The sequence below is a fragment of the Cetorhinus maximus genome, chromosome 12 (assembly GCF_964194155.1).
Source record: "Cetorhinus maximus chromosome 12, sCetMax3.hap1.1, whole genome shotgun sequence".
Lineage (NCBI taxonomy): Eukaryota > Metazoa > Chordata > Chondrichthyes > Lamniformes > Cetorhinidae > Cetorhinus > Cetorhinus maximus.
Genome location: NC_135890.1, coordinates 21,697,948 through 21,717,783, shown reverse-complemented (window position 1 = coordinate 21,717,783; position 19,836 = coordinate 21,697,948). Strand labels below are relative to the sequence as shown.

Below are 19,836 nucleotides of genomic sequence, written 5' to 3'. Positions count from 1 at the left end.
TGAAACACGTGCTGATTGATCACAGTGAAACACTTGCTGATTGATCACAGTGAAACATGTGCTGATTGATCACAGTGAAACACGTGCTGATTAATCGCAGTGAAACACGTGCTGATTAATCACAGTGAAACACATGCTGATTGATCACAGTGAAACACGTGCTGATTGATCACAGTAAAACACGTGCTGATTAATCGCAGTGAAACACGTGCTGATTAATCACAGTGAAACACTTGCTGATTGATCACAGTGAAACACGTGCTGATTGATCACAGTGAAACACGTGCTGATTAATCGCAGTGAAACACGTGCTGATTAATCACAGTGAAACACATGCTGATTGATCGCAGTGAAACACATGCTGATTGATCGCAGTGAAACACATGCTGATTGATCGCTGTGAAACAAGTGCTGATCGATCGCCGTGAAACAGGCACTGATTGATCACAGTGAAATACATGCTGATTGATCGATGTGAAACACATGCTGATTGATCGCCGTGAAACACTCACTGATTAATCACAGTGAAACACGTGCTGATTGATTGCAATGAAATACATGCTGATTGATCGCAGTGAAACACATGCTGATTGATCGCATTGACACCCATGCTGATTGATTGCAGTGAAACACTCACTGATTAATCACAGTGAAACACGTGCTGACTGATCGGAGAGAAACACGCGCTGATTGTTCGCAGTGAAACATATGCTGATTGATCTCGGTGAAACACGTGCTGATTGATTGCAATGAAACAGGTGCAGATTGATCGCAGTGAAACAGGCTCTGATTAATCAAAGTGAAACACGTGCTGATTAATCACAGTGAAACACGTGCTGATTGATCACAGTGAAACACGTGCTGATTAATCACAGTGAAACACCTGCTGATTGATCACAGAGAAACACTCACTGATTAATCACAGTGAAACACGTGCTGATTGATCGCAGTGAAACACGTGCTGATTGATCGCCATGAAACACGTGCTGATTGATCTCCGTGAAACACGTGCTGCTTAATCACAGTGAAACACGTGCTGATTAATCACAGTGAAACACGTGCTGATTGATCACAGTGAAACACGTGCTGATTGATCGCCGTGAAACACGTGCTGATTAATCACAGTGAAACACGTGCTGACTGATCACAGTGAAACACGTGCTGATTGATCGCCGTGAAACACGTGCTGATTAATCACAGTGAAACACGTGCTGATTAATCACAGTGAAACACGTGCTGATTGATTGCAATGAAACAGGTGCAGATTGATCGCAGTGAAACAGGCTCTGATTAATCAAAGTGAAACACGTGCTGATTAATCACAGTGAAACACGTGCTGATTGATCACAGTGAAACACGTGCTGATTAATCACAGTGAAACACCTGCTGATTGATCACAGAGAAACACTCACTGATTAATCACAGTGAAACACGTGCTGATTGATCGCAGTGAAACACGTGCTGATTGATCGCCGTGAAACACGTGCTGATTAATCACAGTGAAACACGTGCTGATTAATCACAGTGAAACACGTGCTGATTGATCACAGTGAAACACGTGCTGATTGATCTCCGTGAAACACGTGCTGATTAATCACAGTGAAACACGTGCTGATTGATCACAGTGAAACACGTGCTGATTGATCACAGTGAAACACGTGCTGATTAATCACAGTGAAACACATGCTGATTGATCACAGTGAAACACGTGCTGATTGATCACAGTGAAACACTCACTGATTAATCACAGTGAAACACGTGCTGAATGATCGCAGGGAAACACGTGCTGACTGATCGGAGAGAAACACGCGCTGATTGTTCGCAGTGAAACAGGCGCTGATTGATTGCAATGAAACAGGTGCAGATTGATCGCAGTGAAACACGTGCTGATTGGTCGCCGTGAAACACGTGCTGATTAATCACAGTGAAACACGTGCTGATTAATCACAGTGAAACACGTGCTGATTGATCACAGTGAAACACGTGCTGATTGATCGCCGTGAAACACGTGCTGATTAATCACAGTGAAACACGTGCTGATTGATCACAGTGAAACACATGCTGATTGATCACAGTGAAACACGTGCTGATTGATCACAGTGAAACACGTGCTGACTGATCGGAGAGAAACACGCGCTGATTGTTCGCAGTGAAACAGGCGCTGATTGATTGCAATGAAACAGGTGCAGATTGATCGCAGTGAAACAGGCTCTGATTAATCAAAGTGAAACACGTGCTGATTAATCACAGTGAAACACGTGCTGATTGATCACAGTGAAACACGTGCTGATTAATCACAGTGAAACACCTGCTGATTGATCACAGAGAAACACTCACTGATTAATCACAGTGAAACACGTGCTGATTGATCGCAGTGAAACACGTGCTGATTGATCGCCATGAAACACGTGCTGATTGATCACAGTGAAACACGTGCTGATTGATCACAGTGAAACACGTGCTGATTGATCACAGTGAAACACGTGCTGATTAATCACAGTGAAACACATGCTGATTGATCTCAGTGAAACACGTGCTGATTGATCACAGTGAAACACGTGCTGATTAATCGCAGTGAAACACGTGCTGATTAATCACAGTGAAACACATGCTGATTGATCGCAGTGAAACACATGCTGATTGATCGCAGTGAAACACATGCTGATTGATCGCTGTGAAACAAGTGCTGATCGATCGCCGTGAAACAGGCACTGATTGATCACAGTGAAATACATGCTGATTGATCGCAGTGAAACACATGCTGATGGATCGCCGTGAAACACGTGCTGATCGATCGCCGTGAAACAGGCACTGATTGATCACAGTGAAACACTCGCTGATTAATCACAGTGAAACACATTCTGATTGATCGCAGTGAAACACGTGCTGATTAATCACATTGAAACACATGCTGATTGATCACAGTGAAACACGTGCTGATTAATCACAGTGAAACACATGCTGATTGATCACAGTGAAACACATGCTTATTGATCACAGTGAAACACATGCTGATTGATCACAGTGAAACACGTGCTGATTGATCACAGTGAAACACGTGCTGATTGATCGCCGTGAAACTCCTGCTGATTCACTGCGGTGAAACACATACTGATTGATCGCAGTGAAACACATGCTGATTGATCGCTGTGAAACAAGTGCTGATCGATCGCCGTGAAACAGGCACTGATTGATCGCAGTGAAACACATGCTGATTGATCGCCGTGAAGCACGTGCTGATCGATCGCCGTGAAACAGGCACTGATTGATCACAGTGAAACACTCGCTGATTAATCACAGTGAAGCACATGCTGATTGATCGCAGTGAAACACGTGCTGATTAATCACAGTGAAACACATGCTGATTGATCACAGTGAAACACGTGCTGATTGATCACCGTAAAACACGTGCTGATTGATCGCCGCGAAACTCATGCTGATTCACTGCGGTGAAACACATACTGATTGATAAAAGTGAAACACGCGCTGATTGATTGCAATGAAATACATGCTGATTGATCGCAGTGAAACACATGCTGATTGATCGCAGTGACACACATGCTGATTGATTGCAGTGAAACACTCACTGATTAATCACAGTGAAACACTTGCTGACTGATCGGAGAGAAACACGCGCTGATTGTTCGCAGTGAAACAGGCGCTGATTGATTGCAATGAAACAGGTGCAGATTGATCGCAGTGAAACAGGCTCTGATTAATCAAAGTGAAACACGTGCTGATTAATCACAGTGAAACACGTGCTGATTAATCACAGTGAAACATGTGCTGATTGATCACAGAGAAACACTCACTGATTGATCACAGTGAAACACGTGCTGATTGATCGCCGTGAAACACGTGCTGATTGATCGCCGTGAAACACGTGCTGATTAATCACAGTGAAACACGTGCTGATTAATCACAGTGAAACACGTGCTGATTGATAACAATGAAACACGTGCTGATTGATTGCCGTGAAACACGTGCTGATTGATCGCAGTAAAACACGTGCTGATTGATCGCGGACAAAACACATGCTGATCGATAAAAGTGAAACACGCGATGATTGATAAAAGTGAAACACGCGCTGATTGATCGCTGTGAAACACATGCTGATCGATCCCGTGAAATACGTCCTGATTGATTGCAGTGAAACACATGCTGATCGATCACAGTAAAACACTCGCTGATTAATTGCAGTGAAACACTTGCTGATTGATCGCCATGAAACACACGCTGATTGATCCCGTGAAATACGTCCTGATTGATTGCAGTGAAACACATGCTGATCGATCACAGTAAAACACTCGCTGATTAATTGCAGTGAAACAAATGCTGATTGATCGCCGTGAAACACGGGCTGATTGATCGTGGAGAAACTCATGCTGATTAATAAAAGTGAAACACGTGCTGATTGATAACAATGAAACACGTGCTGATTGATTGAAGTGAAACACGTGCTGATTGATCACAGCGAAACACGTGCTGATTGATCGCAGTGAAACACGTGCTGATTGATCACAGTGAAACACGTGCTGATTGATCACAGTGAAACACGAGCTGTTTGATCACAGTGAAACACATGCTTATTGATTGCCGTGAAACGTGCTGATTGATGTCGGTGAAACACGTGCTGATTGATCAATTTGAAACAGGCGCTGATTGATTGCAATGAAACACGTGCTGATTGATCAATTTGAAACAGGCGCTGATTGATTGCAATGAAACATGTGCTGATTGATCACAGCGAAACACGTGCTGATTGATCGCAGTGAAACATGTGCTGATTGATCACAGTGAAACACGGGCTGGTTGATCACGGTGAAACACGTGCTGATTCATCGTAGTGAAACAGGTGCTGATTGATCGCAGTGAAACACGGGCTGATTGATCGCAGTGAAACACGTGCTGATTGATCGCCGTGAAACACGTGCTCATTAATCGCGTTGAAACACGTGCAGATTGATCGCCGTGAAACACGGTCTGATTAATCACAGTGAAACACATGCTGATTGATCACAGTGAAACACGTACTGATTAATCACAGTGAAACACATGCTGATTGATCACAGTGAAACACGTGCTGATTAATCACAGTGAAACTCATGCTGATTGATTGCAGTGAAACACTCACTGATTAATCACAGTGAAACACGTGCTGATTGATCGCAGTGAAACACGTGCTGATTGACCGCCGTGAAACACATGCTGATTGATAACAGTGAAACACGTGCTGATTGATCGCCGTGAAATACGTGCTGATTAATCACAGTGAAACACATGCTGATTGATAACAGTGAAACACGTGCTGATTGATCGCCGTGAAATACGTGCTGATTAATCACAGTGAAACACATGCTGATTGATCACAGTGAAACACATGCTGATTAATCACAGTGAAATACGTGCTGATTGATCCAAGTGAAACACGTGCTGATTAATCAGAGTGAAACACGTGCTGATTGATCGCAGTGAAACACGTGCTGATTAATCGCAGTGAAACACATGCTGATTGATTGCAATGAAACACGTGCTGATTGATTGCAGTGATACACGTGCTGAATGATCGCAGTGAAACACGTGCTGATTGATTGCAGTGGTACACATGCTGATTGATCGCAGTGAAACACGTGCTGATTGATCACAGTGAAGCACGAGCTGATTGATCACAGTGAAACACACGCTGATTCATCCTAGTGAAACAGGTGCTGATTGATCGCAGTGATACATATGCTGATTAATCACAGTGAAACACATGCTGATTAATCACAGATAAAATGCTTGCTGATTTATAGCGATTAATCACTTTCTGATTGATAGCGATAAAACGCTTTCTGATTGATGGCGATAAAACACTTTCTGATTGATGGCGATTAAAAGGTTGCTGATTGAGGGCGAAAAAACGCCTTCTGATTCATACCGATAAAAAGCTTTCTGATTGAGAAAGATAAAATGCTTGCTGATTAATAGGGATAGAACACTTGCTGATTTATAGCGATTAAACGCTTTCTGATTGATGGCGATAAAAAACTTTCTGATTGATGGCGACAAAACGCCTGCTGATTTATAGCGATTAAACACTTTTTGATTGATGGCGATAAAATGCCTTCTGATTGATGGCGATAAAACGCTCACTTATTGATCGCGACAAAACGCCTGCTGATTGATAGCGATTAAACACTTTTTGATTGATAGCGATAAAAAACTTTCTGATTGATCGCGTTATAATGTTTTCAGATTGATGGCGATAAAACGCTTGCTGATTGATAGAGATAAAACACTTTCTGATTGATGGCGATAAAACGCTTTCTGATTGATAGCGATAAAACACTTTCTGATTGATGGCGATAAACACTTTCTGATTGATGGCGATAAAACGCTTTCTGATTGATGGCGATAAAAAAGTTGCTGATTGATGGCGATAAAACGCTTTCTGATTGATGGCGATAAAACGCTTTCTGATTGATGGCGATAAACCGCTTTCTGATTGATGGCGATAAAAAAGTTGCTGATTGATGGCGATAAAACGCTTTCTGATTGATGGCGATAAAACGCTTTCTGATTGATGGCGATAAAGCACTTTCTGATTGATAGCGATAAAGCACTTTCTGATTGATGGCGATAAAACGCTTTCTGATTGATGGCGATAAACCGCTTTCTGATTGATAGCGATAAAACACTTGCTCATCGATAGCAATAAAACACTTTCTGATTGATTGCGATAAAACGCTTTCTTATTAATGGGGATAAAAGACTTTCTGATTGATGGCGATAAAACGCTTGCTGATTGATGACTATAAAACACTTTCTGATTGAAGGCGAGAAAAAGGTTGCTGATTGATAATGATAAAACACTTTCTGATTGATAGCGATAGAACACTTTATGATTGATTGCGATAAAAAACTTTCTGATTGATCGCGATATAATGCTTTCTGATTGATAACGATAAAAGACTTGCTGATTGATGGCGATAAAACGCTTGCTGATTGATAGCGATAGAACACTTTCTGATTGATCGCGATAAAACACTTTCTGATTGATAGCGATAGAACGCTTGCTGATTTATAGCGATAGAACACTTGTTGATTAATAGCGATTAATCACTTTCTGATTGATGGCGATAAAACACTTTCTGATTGATGGCGATTAAAAGGTTGCTGATTGAGGGCGAAAAAACGCCTTCTGATTCATACCGATAAAAAGCTTTCTGATTGACAAAGATAAAACGCTTGCAGATTGATAGCGATAGAACGCTTGCTGATTTATAGCGATAGAACACTTGCTGATTGATAGCGATTAAACACTTTCTGATTGATGGCGATAAAACGCTTTCTGATTGATAGCGATAGAACGCTTTCTGATTGATAGCGATAAAACGCTCGCTTATTGAGCGCGACAAAACGCCTGCTGATTGATAAAGATTAAACACTTTTTGATTGATAGCGATTAAACACTTTCTGATTGATAGCGATATAATGCTTTCTGATTGATGGTGATAAAACACTTTCTGATGTTGGCGATAAAACACTTTCTGATAGCGATAAAAGACTTTCTGATTGATGGCGATAAAACGTCTTCTGATTGATGGCGATAAATCACTTTCTGATTTAGGGCGAAAAAACGCTTTCTGATTGACTGAGATAAAACGCCTGCTGATTGATAGCAATTAAACACTTTCTGATTGATAGCGATAAAATGCTTTCTGATTGATGGCGCTAAAAAGATTGCTGATTGATGGTGATAAAACACTTTCTGATTGATAGCGATAAAACGCTTGCTCATTGTTATTGATAAAACACTTTCTGATTGATAGTGATAAAAAACTTTCTGATTGATAGCGATAAAACGCTTGCTCATTGTTATTGATAAAACGCTTTCTGATTGATAGTGATAAAAAACTTTCTGATTGATGGCGATAAAACGCTTCCTGATTGATATTGATTAAACACTTTCTGATTGATAGTGATAAAAGACTTTCTGATTGATAGCGATAAGACGCTTGTTGATTGATATCGATAAAACGCTTTCTGATTGATAGCGATAAAACGATTTCTGCTTGATCGCGATAAATAACTTTCTGATTGATTGCGATAAAACGCTTTCTGATTGATGGTGATAAAACGCTTTCTGAGTGATGGCGATAAAACACTTTCTGACTGATGGCGATAAAACGCTTTCTGATTGATGGCGATAAAACGCTTTCTGATTGATGGCGATAAAACACTTTCTGATTGATGGCGATAAAACGCTTTCTGATTGATGGCGATAAAATGCTTTCTGATTGATGGCGATAAAACACTTTCTGATTGATGGCGATAAAACACTTTCTGATTGATGGCGATAAAACACTTTCTGATTGATAGCGATAAAACGCTGTCTGATTGATAGCGATTAAACACTTTTTGATTGATAGCTATTAAACACTTTCTGATTGATGGCGATAAAAAGTTTGCTGATTGATGGCGATAAAACACTTTCTGATTGATGGCGATAAAACACTTTCTGATTGATGGCGATAAAACACTTTCTGATTGATAGCGATAAAACACTTTCTGAATGATGGCGATAAAAAACTTTCTGATTGATAGAAATGAAAGACTTTCTGATTGATAGAGATGAAAGACATTCTGACTGATCGCGCTAAAACGCTTGCTGATTGATAACGATAAAACACTTTCTGATTGATGGCGATAAAACACTTTCTGATTGATGGCGATAAAACACTTTCTGATTGATGGCGATAAAAAGGTTGCTGATTGATGGCGATAAAACACTTTCTGATTGATGGCGATAAAACACTTTCTGATTGATGGCGATAAAACACTTTCTGATTGATGGCGATAAAACACTTTCTGATTGATGGCGATAAAAAGGTTGCTGATTGATGGCGATAAAACACTTTCTGATTGATGGCGATAAAACACTTTCTGATTTATGGCGATAAAACACTTTCTGATTGATGGCGATAAAACACTTTCTGATTGATGGCGATAAAACACTTTCTGATTGATGGCGATAAAACGCTTTCTGATTGATGGCGATAAAATGCTTTCTGATTGATTGCGATAAAAAGGTTGCTGATTGATGGCGATAAAACGCTTTCTGATTGATGGCGATAAAAAGGTTGCTGATTGATGGCGATAAAACGCTTTCTGATTGATGGCGATAAAATGCTTTCTGATTGATTGCGATAAAAAGGTTGCTGATTGATGGCGATAAAACGCTTTCTGATTGATGGCGATAAAACACTTTCTGATTGAAGGCGAGAAAAAGGTTGCTGATTGATAATGATAAAACACTTTCTGATTGATAGCGATAGAACACTTTCTGATTGATCGCGATAAAAAACTTTCTGATTGATCGCGATATAATGCTTTCTGATAGATAACGATAAAAGACTTGCTGATTGATGGCGATAAAACACTTTCTGAATCATAGCGATAAAACGCTTGCTGATTGATAGCGATAGAACACTTTCTGATTGATCATGATAAAATACTTTCTGATTGATAGCGATAGAAGGCTTGCTGATTTATAGCGATAGAACACTTGTTGATTGATAGCGATTAATCACTTTCTGATTGATGGCGATAAAACACTTTCTGATTGATGGCGATTAAAAGGTTGCTGATTGAGGGCGAAAAAACGCCTTCTGATTCATACCGATAAAAAGCTTTCTGATTGACAAAGATAAAACGCTTGCTGATTGATAGCGATAGAACGCTTGCTGATTTATAGCGATAGAACACTTGCAGATTGATAGCGATTAAACATTTTCTGATTGATGGCGATAAAACGCTTTCTGATTGATAGCGATAGAACGCTTTCTGATTGATGGCGATAAATCACTTTCTGATTGACAGCGATAAAACGCTCGCTTATTGAGCGCGACAAAACGCCTGCTGATTGATAAAGATTAAACACTTTTTGATTGATAGCGATTAAACACTTTCTGATTGATAGCGATAAAACGCTTTCTGCTTGATGGCGATAAAACACTTTCTGATGATGGCGATAAAAGACTTTCTGATGATGGCGATAAAACACTTTCTGATTGATGGCGATAAATCACTTTCTGATTTTGGGCGAAAAAACGCTTTCTGATTCATACCGATAAAAAGCTTCCTGATTGATGGCGCTAAAAAGATTGCTGATTGATGGTGATAAAACACTTTCTGATTGAAGGCGATAAAACGCTTGCTCATTGATATTGATAAAACACTTTCTGATTGATAGTGATAAAAGACTTTCTGATTGATAGCGATAAGACGCTTGTTGATTGATATCGATAAAACGCTTTCTGATTGATAGCGATAAAACGATTTCTGCTTGATCGCGATAAATAACTTTCTGATTGATTGCGATAAAACGCTTTCTGATTGATGGTGATAAAACGCTTGCTGATTGGCGATAAAACGCTTTCTGATTGATTGCGATAAAACGCTTTCTGATTGATGGCGATAAAACACTTTCTGATTGATGGCGATAAAACACTTTCTGATTGATGGCGATAAAACACTTTCTGATTGATGGCGATTAAAAGGTTGCTGATTGATGGCGATAAAACACTTTCTGATTGATGGCGATAAAACGCTCGCTGATTGATCGCAACAAAACGCCTGCTGATTGATAGCGATTAAACACTTTTTGATTGATAACGAATAAACACTTTCTGATTGATAGTGATAAAACGCTTGCTGATTGATGGCGATAAAAAGGTTGCTGATTGATGGTGATAAATAACTTTCTGATTGATGGCGATAAAACGACTCCTGATTGATAGCGATAAAACACTTTCTGATTGATGGCGAGAAAAAGGTTGCTGATTGATAGCGATAAAAGACTTTCTGATTGATAGCGATAAAATGCTCGCTGATTGATCGCGACATACGCCTGCTGATTGATAGCGATTAAACACTTTTTGATTGATAGCTATTAAACACTTTCTGATTGATAGCGATAAAATGCTTTCTGATTGATGGCGCTAAAAAGGTTGCTGATTGATGGCGATAAAACACTTTCTGATTGAAGGCGAGAAAAAGGTTGCTGTTTGATAGCGATAAAAGACTTTCTGATTGATAGCGATAAAACGCTCGCTGATTGATCGCGACAAAACGCCTGCTGATTATGGTCCTAAAAAGGTTGCTGATTGATGGCGATAAAACACTTTCTGATTGAAGGCGAGAAAAAGGTTGCTGATTGATGGCGATAAAAAACTTTCTGATTGATGGCGATAAAACGCTCGCTGATTGATCGCGACAAAACGCCTGCTGACTGATGGCGCTAAAAAGGTTGCTGATTGATGGCGATAATACACTTTCTGATTGAAGGCGAGACAAAGGTTGCTGATTGATGGCGATAAAACACTTTCTGATTGAAGGCGAGAAAAAGGTTGCTGATTGATAATGATAAAACACTTTCTGATTGATAGCGATAAAACACTTTCTGAATCATAGCGATAAAACGCTTGCTGATTGATAGCGATAGAACACTTTCTGATTGATCACGATAAAAAACTTTCTGATTGATAGCGATAGAACGCTTGCTGATTTATAGCGATAGAACACTTGTTGATTGATAGCGATTAATCACTTTCTGATTGATGGCGATAAAACACTTTCTGATTGATGGCGATTAAAAGGTTGCTGATTGAGGGCGAAAAAGCGCCTTCTGATTCATACCGATAAAAAGCTTTCTGATTGACAAAGATAAAACGCTTGCTGATTGATAGCGATAGAACGCTTGCTGATTGATAGCAATAGAACGCTTTCTGATTGATAGCGATAGAACACTTGCTGATTGATAGCGATTAAACACTTTCTGATTGATGGCGATAAAACGCTTTCTGATTGATAGCGATGAAACACTTTCTGATTGATAGCGATAAAACGCTCGCTTATTGATCGCGACAAAATGCCTGCTGACTGATAAAGATTAAACACTTTTTGATTGATAGCGATTAAACACTTTCTGATTGATAGCGATAAAATGCTTTCTGCTTGATAGCGATAAAAAACTTTCTGATTGATCGCGAAATAATGCTTTCTGATTGATGGCGATAAAACACTTTCTGATGATGGCGATAAAAAGGTTGCTGAATGATGGCGATAAAACACTTTCTGATTTAGGGCGAAAAAACGCATTCTGATTCATACCGATAAAAAGCTTTCTGATTGACTGAGATAAAACGCCTGCTGATTGATAGCGATTAAACACTTTCTGATTGATAGCGATAAAATGCTTTCTGATTGATGGCGCTAAAAAGATTGCTGATTGATGGTGATAAAACACTTTCTGATTGATAGCGATAAAACGCTTGCTCATTGATATTGATTAAACACTTTCTGATTGATAGTGATAAAAGACTTTCTGATTGATAGCGATAAAACGCTTTCTGGTTGATAGCGATAAAACGATTTCTGCTTGATCGCGATAAATAACTTTCTGATTGATGGCAATAAAACACTTGCTGATTGATGGCGATAAAACACTTTCTGATTGATGGCAATAAAACACTTTCTGATTGATGGCGATAAAACACTTGCTGATTGATGGCAATAAAACACTTTCTGATTGATGGCGATAAAACACTTTCTGATTAATCGCGATAAAACGCTGTCTGATTGATAGCGATTAAACACTTTTTGATTCATAGCTATTAAACACTTTCTGATTGATAGCGATAAAAAGGTTGCTGATTGATCGCGACAAAACGCCTGCTGATTGATAGCGATTAAACACTTTTTGATTGATAGCTATTAAACACTTTCTGATTGATGGCGATAAAACACTTTCTGATTGATGGCGATAAACCGCTTTCTGATTGATAGCGATAAAACACTTGCTCATCGATAGCGATAAAACACTTTCTGATTGATATTGATAAAACGCTTTCTTATTAATGGGGATAAGACACTTTCTGATTGATGGCGATAAAACGCTTGCTGATTGATGGCGATAAAACGCCTGCTGATTGATAGCGTTTAAACACTTTTTGATTGATAGCGATAAAACACTTTCTGATTGATGGCGATAAAACACTTTCTGATTGATGGCGATAAAACGCTTTCTGATTGATGGCGATAAAACACTTTCTGATTGATGGCGATAAAACGCTTTCTGATTGATGGCGATAAAACGCTTTCTGATTGATGGCGATAAAACACTTTCTGATTGATGGCGATAAAACGCTTGCTGATTGATGGCGATAAAACGCTTGCTGATTGATGGCGATAAAACACTTGCTGATTGATGGCGATAAAACACTTTCTGATTGATGGCGATAAAACACTTGCTGATTGATGGCGATAAAACACTTTCTGATTGATAGTGATAAAACACTTTCTGATTGATGGCGATAAAACACTTTCTGATTGATGGCGATAAAACGCTTTCTGATTGATGACGATAAAACACTTTCTGATTGATGGCGATAAAACGCTTGCTGATTGATGGCGATAAAACACTTGCTGATTGATGGCGATAAAACACTTTCTGATTGATGGCGATAAAACACTTTCTGATTGATGGCGATAAAACACTTTCTGATTGATGGCGATAAAAAGGTTGCTGATTGATGGCGATAAAACACTTTCTGATTGATGGCGATAAAACACTTTCTGATTGATGGCGATAAAACGCTTTCTGATTGATGGCGATAAAAAGGTTGCTGATTGATGGCGATAAAACACTTTCTGATTGATGGCGATAAAACACTTTCTGATTGATGGCGATAAAACACTTTCTGATTGATGGCGATAAAACACTTTCTGATTGATGGCGATAAAAAGGTTGCTGATTGATGGCGATAAAACACTTTCTGATTGATGGCGATAAAACACTTTCTGATTGATGGCGATAAAACACTTTCTGATTGATGGCGATAAAACACTTTCTGATTGATGGCGATAAAAAGGTTGCTGATTGATGGCGATAAAACGCTTTCTGATTGATGGCGATAAAACACTTTCTGATTTATGGCGATAAAACACTTTCTGATTGATGGTGATAAAACACTTTCTGATTGATGGCGATAAAACACTTTCTGATTGATGGCGATAAAACGCTTTCTGATTGATGGCGATAAAATGCTTTCTGATTGATTGCGATAAAAAGGTTGCTGATTGATGGCGATAAAACACTTTCTGATTGATGGCGATAAAAAGGTTGCTGATTGATGGCGATAAAACGCTTTCTGATTGATGGCGATAAAATGCTTTCTGATTGATTGCGATAAAAAGGTTGCTGATTGATGGCGATAAAACGCTTTCTGATTGATGGCGATAAAACACTTTCTGATTGAAGGCGAGAAAAAGGTTGCTGATTGATAATGATAAAACACTTTCTGATTGATAGCGATAGAACACTTTCTGATTGATCGCAATAAAAAACTTTCTGATTGATCGCGATATAATGCTTTCTGATTGATAACGATAAAAGACTTGCTGATTGATGGCGATAAAACACTTTCTGAATCATAGCGATAAAACGCTTGCTGATTGATAGCGATAGAACACTTTCTGATTGATCGTGATAAAACACTTTCTGATTGATAGCGATAGAAGGCTTGCTGATTTATAGCGATAGAACACTTGTTGATTGATAGCGATTAATCACTTTCTGATTGATGGCGATAAAACGCTTTCTGATTGATGGCGATAAAATGCTTTCTGATTGATTGCGATAAAAAGGTTGCTGATTGATGGCGATAAAACGCTTTCTGATTGATGGCGATAAAACACTTTCTGATTGAAGGCGAGAAAAAGGTTGCTGATTGATAATGATAAAACACTTTCTGATTTATAGCGATAGAACACTTGTTGATTGATAGCGATTAATCACTTTCTGATTGATGGCGATAAAACACTTTCTGATTGATGGCGATTAAAAGGTTGCTGATTGAGGGCGAAAAAACGCCTTCTGATTCATACCGATAAAAAGCTTTCTGATTGACAAAGATAAAACGCTTGCTGATTGATAGCGATAGAACGCTTGCTGATTTATAGCGATAGAACACTTGCAGATTGATAGCGATTAAACATTTTCTGATTGATGGCGATAAAACGCTTTCTGATTGATAGCGATAGAACGCTTTCTGATTGATGGCGATAAATCACTTTCTGATTGACAGCGATAAAACGCTCGCTTATTGAGCGCGACAAAACGCCTGCTGATTGATAAAGATTAAACACTTTTTGATTGATAGCGATTAAACACTTTCTGATTGATAGCGATAAAACGCTTTCTGCTTGATGGCGATAAAACACTTTCTGATGATGGCGATAAAAGACTTTCTGATGATGGCGATAAAACACTTTCTGATTGATGGCGATAAATCACTTTCTGATTTTGGGCGAAAAAACGCTTTCTGATTCATACCGATAAAAAGCTTCCTGATTGATGGCGCTAAAAAGATTGCTGATTGATGGTGATAAAACACTTTCTGATTGAAGGCGATAAAACGCTTGCTCATTGATATTGATAAAACACTTTCTGATTGATAGTGATAAAAGACTTTCTGATTGATAGCGATAAGACGCTTGTTGATTGATATCGATAAAACGCTTTCTGATTGATAGCGATAAAACGATTTCTGCTTGATCGCGATAAATAACTTTCTGATTGATTGCGATAAAACGCTTTCTGATTGATGGTGATAAAACGCTTGCTGATTGGCGATAAAACGCTTTCTGATTGATTGCGATAAAACGCTTTCTGATTGATGGCGATAAAACGCTTTCTGATTGATGGCGATAAAACACTTTCTGATTGATGGCGATAAAACGCTTTCTGATTGATGGCGATAAAATGCTTTCTGATTGATGGCGATAAAACACTTTCTGATTGATGGCGATAAAACACTTTCTGATTGATGGCGATAAAACACTTTCTGATTGATAGCGATAAAACGCTGTCTGATTGATAGCGATTAAACACTTTTTGATTGATAGCTATTAAACACTTTCTGATTGATGGCGATAAAAAGTTTGCTGATTGATGGCGATAAAACACTTTCTGATTGATGGCGATAAAACACTTTCTGATTGATGGCGATAAAACACTTTCTGATTGATAGCGATAAAACACTTTCTGAATGATGGCGATAAAAAACTTTCTGATTGATAGAAATGAAAGACTTTCTGATTGATAGAGATGAAAGACATTCTGACTGATCGCGCTAAAACGCTTGCTGATTGATAACGATAAAACACTTTCTGATTGATGGCGATAAAACACTTTCTGATTGATGGCGATAAAACACTTTCTGATTGATGGCGATAAAAAGGTTGCTGATTGATGGCGATAAAACACTTTCTGATTGATGGCGATAAAACACTTTCTGATTGATGGCGATAAAACACTTTCTGATTGATGGCGATAAAACACTTTCTGATTGATGGCGATAAAAAGGTTGCTGATTGATGGCGATAAAACACTTTCTGATTGATGGCGATAAAACACTTTCTGATTTATGGCGATAAAACACTTTCTGATTGATGGCGATAAAACACTTTCTGATTGATGGCGATAAAACACTTTCTGATTGATGGCGATAAAACGCTTTCTGATTGATGGCGATAAAATGCTTTCTGATTGATTGCGATAAAAAGGTTGCTGATTGATGGCGATAAAACACTTTCTGATTGATGGCGATAAAAAGGTTGCTGATTGATGGCGATAAAACGCTTTCTGATTGATGGCGATAAAATGCTTTCTGATTGATTGCGATAAAAAGGTTGCTGATTGATGGCGATAAAACGCTTTCTGATTGATGGCGATAAAACACTTTCTGATTGAAGGCGAGAAAAAGGTTGCTGATTGATAATGATAAAACACTTTCTGATTGATAGCGATAGAACACTTTCTGATTGATCGCGATAAAAAACTTTCTGATTGATCGCGATATAATGCTTTCTGATAGATAACGATAAAAGACTTGCTGATTGATGGCGATAAAACACTTTCTGAATCATAGCGATAAAACGCTTGCTGATTGATAGCGATAGAACACTTTCTGATTGATCATGATAAAATACTTTCTGATTGATAGCGATAGAAGGCTTGCTGATTTATAGCGATAGAACACTTGTTGATTGATAGCGATTAATCACTTTCTGATTGATGGCGATAAAACACTTTCTGATTGATGGCGATTAAAAGGTTGCTGATTGAGGGCGAAAAAACGCCTTCTGATTCATACCGATAAAAAGCTTTCTGATTGACAAAGATAAAACGCTTGCTGATTGATAGCGATAGAACGCTTGCTGATTTATAGCGATAGAACACTTGCAGATTGATAGCGATTAAACATTTTCTGATTGATGGCGATAAAACGCTTTCTGATTGATAGCGATAGAACGCTTTCTGATTGATGGCGATAAATCACTTTCTGATTGACAGCGATAAAACGCTCGCTTATTGAGCGCGACAAAACGCCTGCTGATTGATAAAGATTAAACACTTTTTGATTGATAGCGATTAAACACTTTCTGATTGATAGCGATAAAACGCTTTCTGCTTGATGGCGATAAAACACTTTCTGATTTTGGGCGAAAAAACGCTTTCTGATTCATACCGATAAAAAGCTTCCTGATTGATGGCGCTAAAAAGATTGCTGATTGATGGTGATAAAACACTTTCTGATTGAAGGCGATAAAACGCTTGCTCATTGATATTGATAAAACACTTTCTGATTGATAGTGATAAAAGACTTTCTGATTGATAGCGATAAGACGCTTGTTGATTGATATCGATAAAACGCTTTCTGATTGATAGCGATAAAACGATTTCTGCTTGATCGCGATAAATAACTTTCTGATTGATTGCGATAAAACGCTTTCTGATTGATGGTGATAAAACGCTTGCTGATTGGCGATAAAACGCTTTCTGATTGATTGCGATAAAACGCTTTCTGATTGATGGCGATAAAACACTTTCTGATTGATGGCGATAAAACACTTTCTGATTGATGGCGATAAAACACTTTCTGATTGATGGCGATTAAAAGGTTGCTGATTGATGGCGATAAAACACTTTCTGATTGATGGCGATAAAACGCTCGCTGATTGATCGCAACAAAACGCCTGCTGATTGATAGCGATTAAACACTTTTTGATTGATAACGAATAAACACTTTCTGATTGATAGTGATAAAACGCTTGCTGATTGATGGCGATAAAAAGGTTGCTGATTGATGGTGATAAATAACTTTCTGATTGATGGCGATAAAACGACTCCTGATTGATAGCGATAAAACACTTTCTGATTGATGGCGAGAAAAAGGTTGCTGATTGATAGCGATAAAAGACTTTCTGATTGATAGCGATAAAATGCTCGCTGATTGATCGCGACATACGCCTGCTGATTGATAGCGATTAAACACTTTTTGATTGATAGCTATTAAACACTTTCTGATTGATAGCGATAAAATGCTTTCTGATTGATGGCGCTAAAAAGGTTGCTGATTGATGGCGATAAAACACTTTCTGATTGAAGGCGAGAAAAAGGTTGCTGTTTGATAGCGATAAAAGACTTTCTGATTGATAGCGATAAAACGCTCGCTGATTGATCGCGACAAAACGCCTGCTGATTATGGTCCTAAAAAGGTTGCTGATTGATGGCGATAAAACACTTTCTGATTGAAGGCGAGAAAAAGGTTGCTGATTGATGGCGATAAAAAACTTTCTGATTGATGGCGATAAAACGCTCGCTGATTGATCGCGACAAAACGCCTGCTGACTGATGGCGCTAAAAAGGTTGCTGATTGATGGCGATAATACACTTTCTGATTGAAGGCAAGACAAAGGTTGCTGATTGATGGCGATAAAACACTTTCTGATTGAAGGCGAGAAAAAGGTTGCTGATTGATAATGATAAAACACTTTCTGATTGATAGCGATAAAACACTTTCTGAATCATAGCGATAAAACGCTTGCTGATTGATAGCGATAGAACACTTTCTGATTGATCACGATAAAAAACTTTCTGATTGATAGCGATAGAACGCTTGCTGATTTATAGCGATAGAACACTTGTTGATTGATAGCGATTAATCACTTTCTGATTGATGGCGATAAAACACTTTCTGATTGATGGCGATTAAAAGGTTGCTGATTGAGGGCGAAAAAGCGCCTTCTGATTCATACCGATAAAAAGCTTTCTGATTGACAAAGATAAAACGCTTGCTGATTGATAGCGATAGAACGCTTGCTGATTGATAGCAATAGAACGCTTTCTGATTGATAGCGATAGAACACTTGCTGATTGATAGCGATTAAACACTTTCTGATTGATGGCGATAAAACGCTTTCTGATTGATAGCGATGAAACACTTTCTGATTGATAGCGATAAAACGCTCGCTTATTGATCGCGACAAAATGCCTGCTGACTGATAAAGATTAAACACTTTTTGATTGATAGCGATTAAACACTTTCTGATTGATAGCGATAAAATGCTTTCTGCTTGATAGCGATAAAAAACTTTCTGATTGATCGCGAAATAATGCTTTCTGATTGATGGCGATAAAACACTTTCTGATGATGGCGATAAAAAGGTTGCTGAATGATGGCGATAAAACACTTTCTGATTTAGGGCGAAAAAACGCATTCTGATTCATACCGATAAAAAGCTTTCTGATTGACTGAGATAAAACGCCTGCTGATTGATAGCGATTAAACACTTTCTGATTGATAGCGATAAAATGCTTTCTGATTGATGGCGCTAAAAAGATTGCTGATTGATGGTGATAAAACACTTTCTGATTGATAGCGATAAAACGCTTGCTCATTGATATTGATTAAACACTTTCTGATTGATAGTGATAAAAGACTTTCT

General features: G+C 38.6%; 1 protein-coding gene across 2 annotated transcripts in view; it reads left to right on the top strand.

Annotated features, from left to right (window-relative positions):
- shank3a (SH3 and multiple ankyrin repeat domains 3a) overlaps window positions 1-19,836 on the top strand; it is a 1,183,771-nt gene that overhangs the window by 353,094 nt on the left and 810,841 nt on the right. The window lies entirely within an intron of this gene.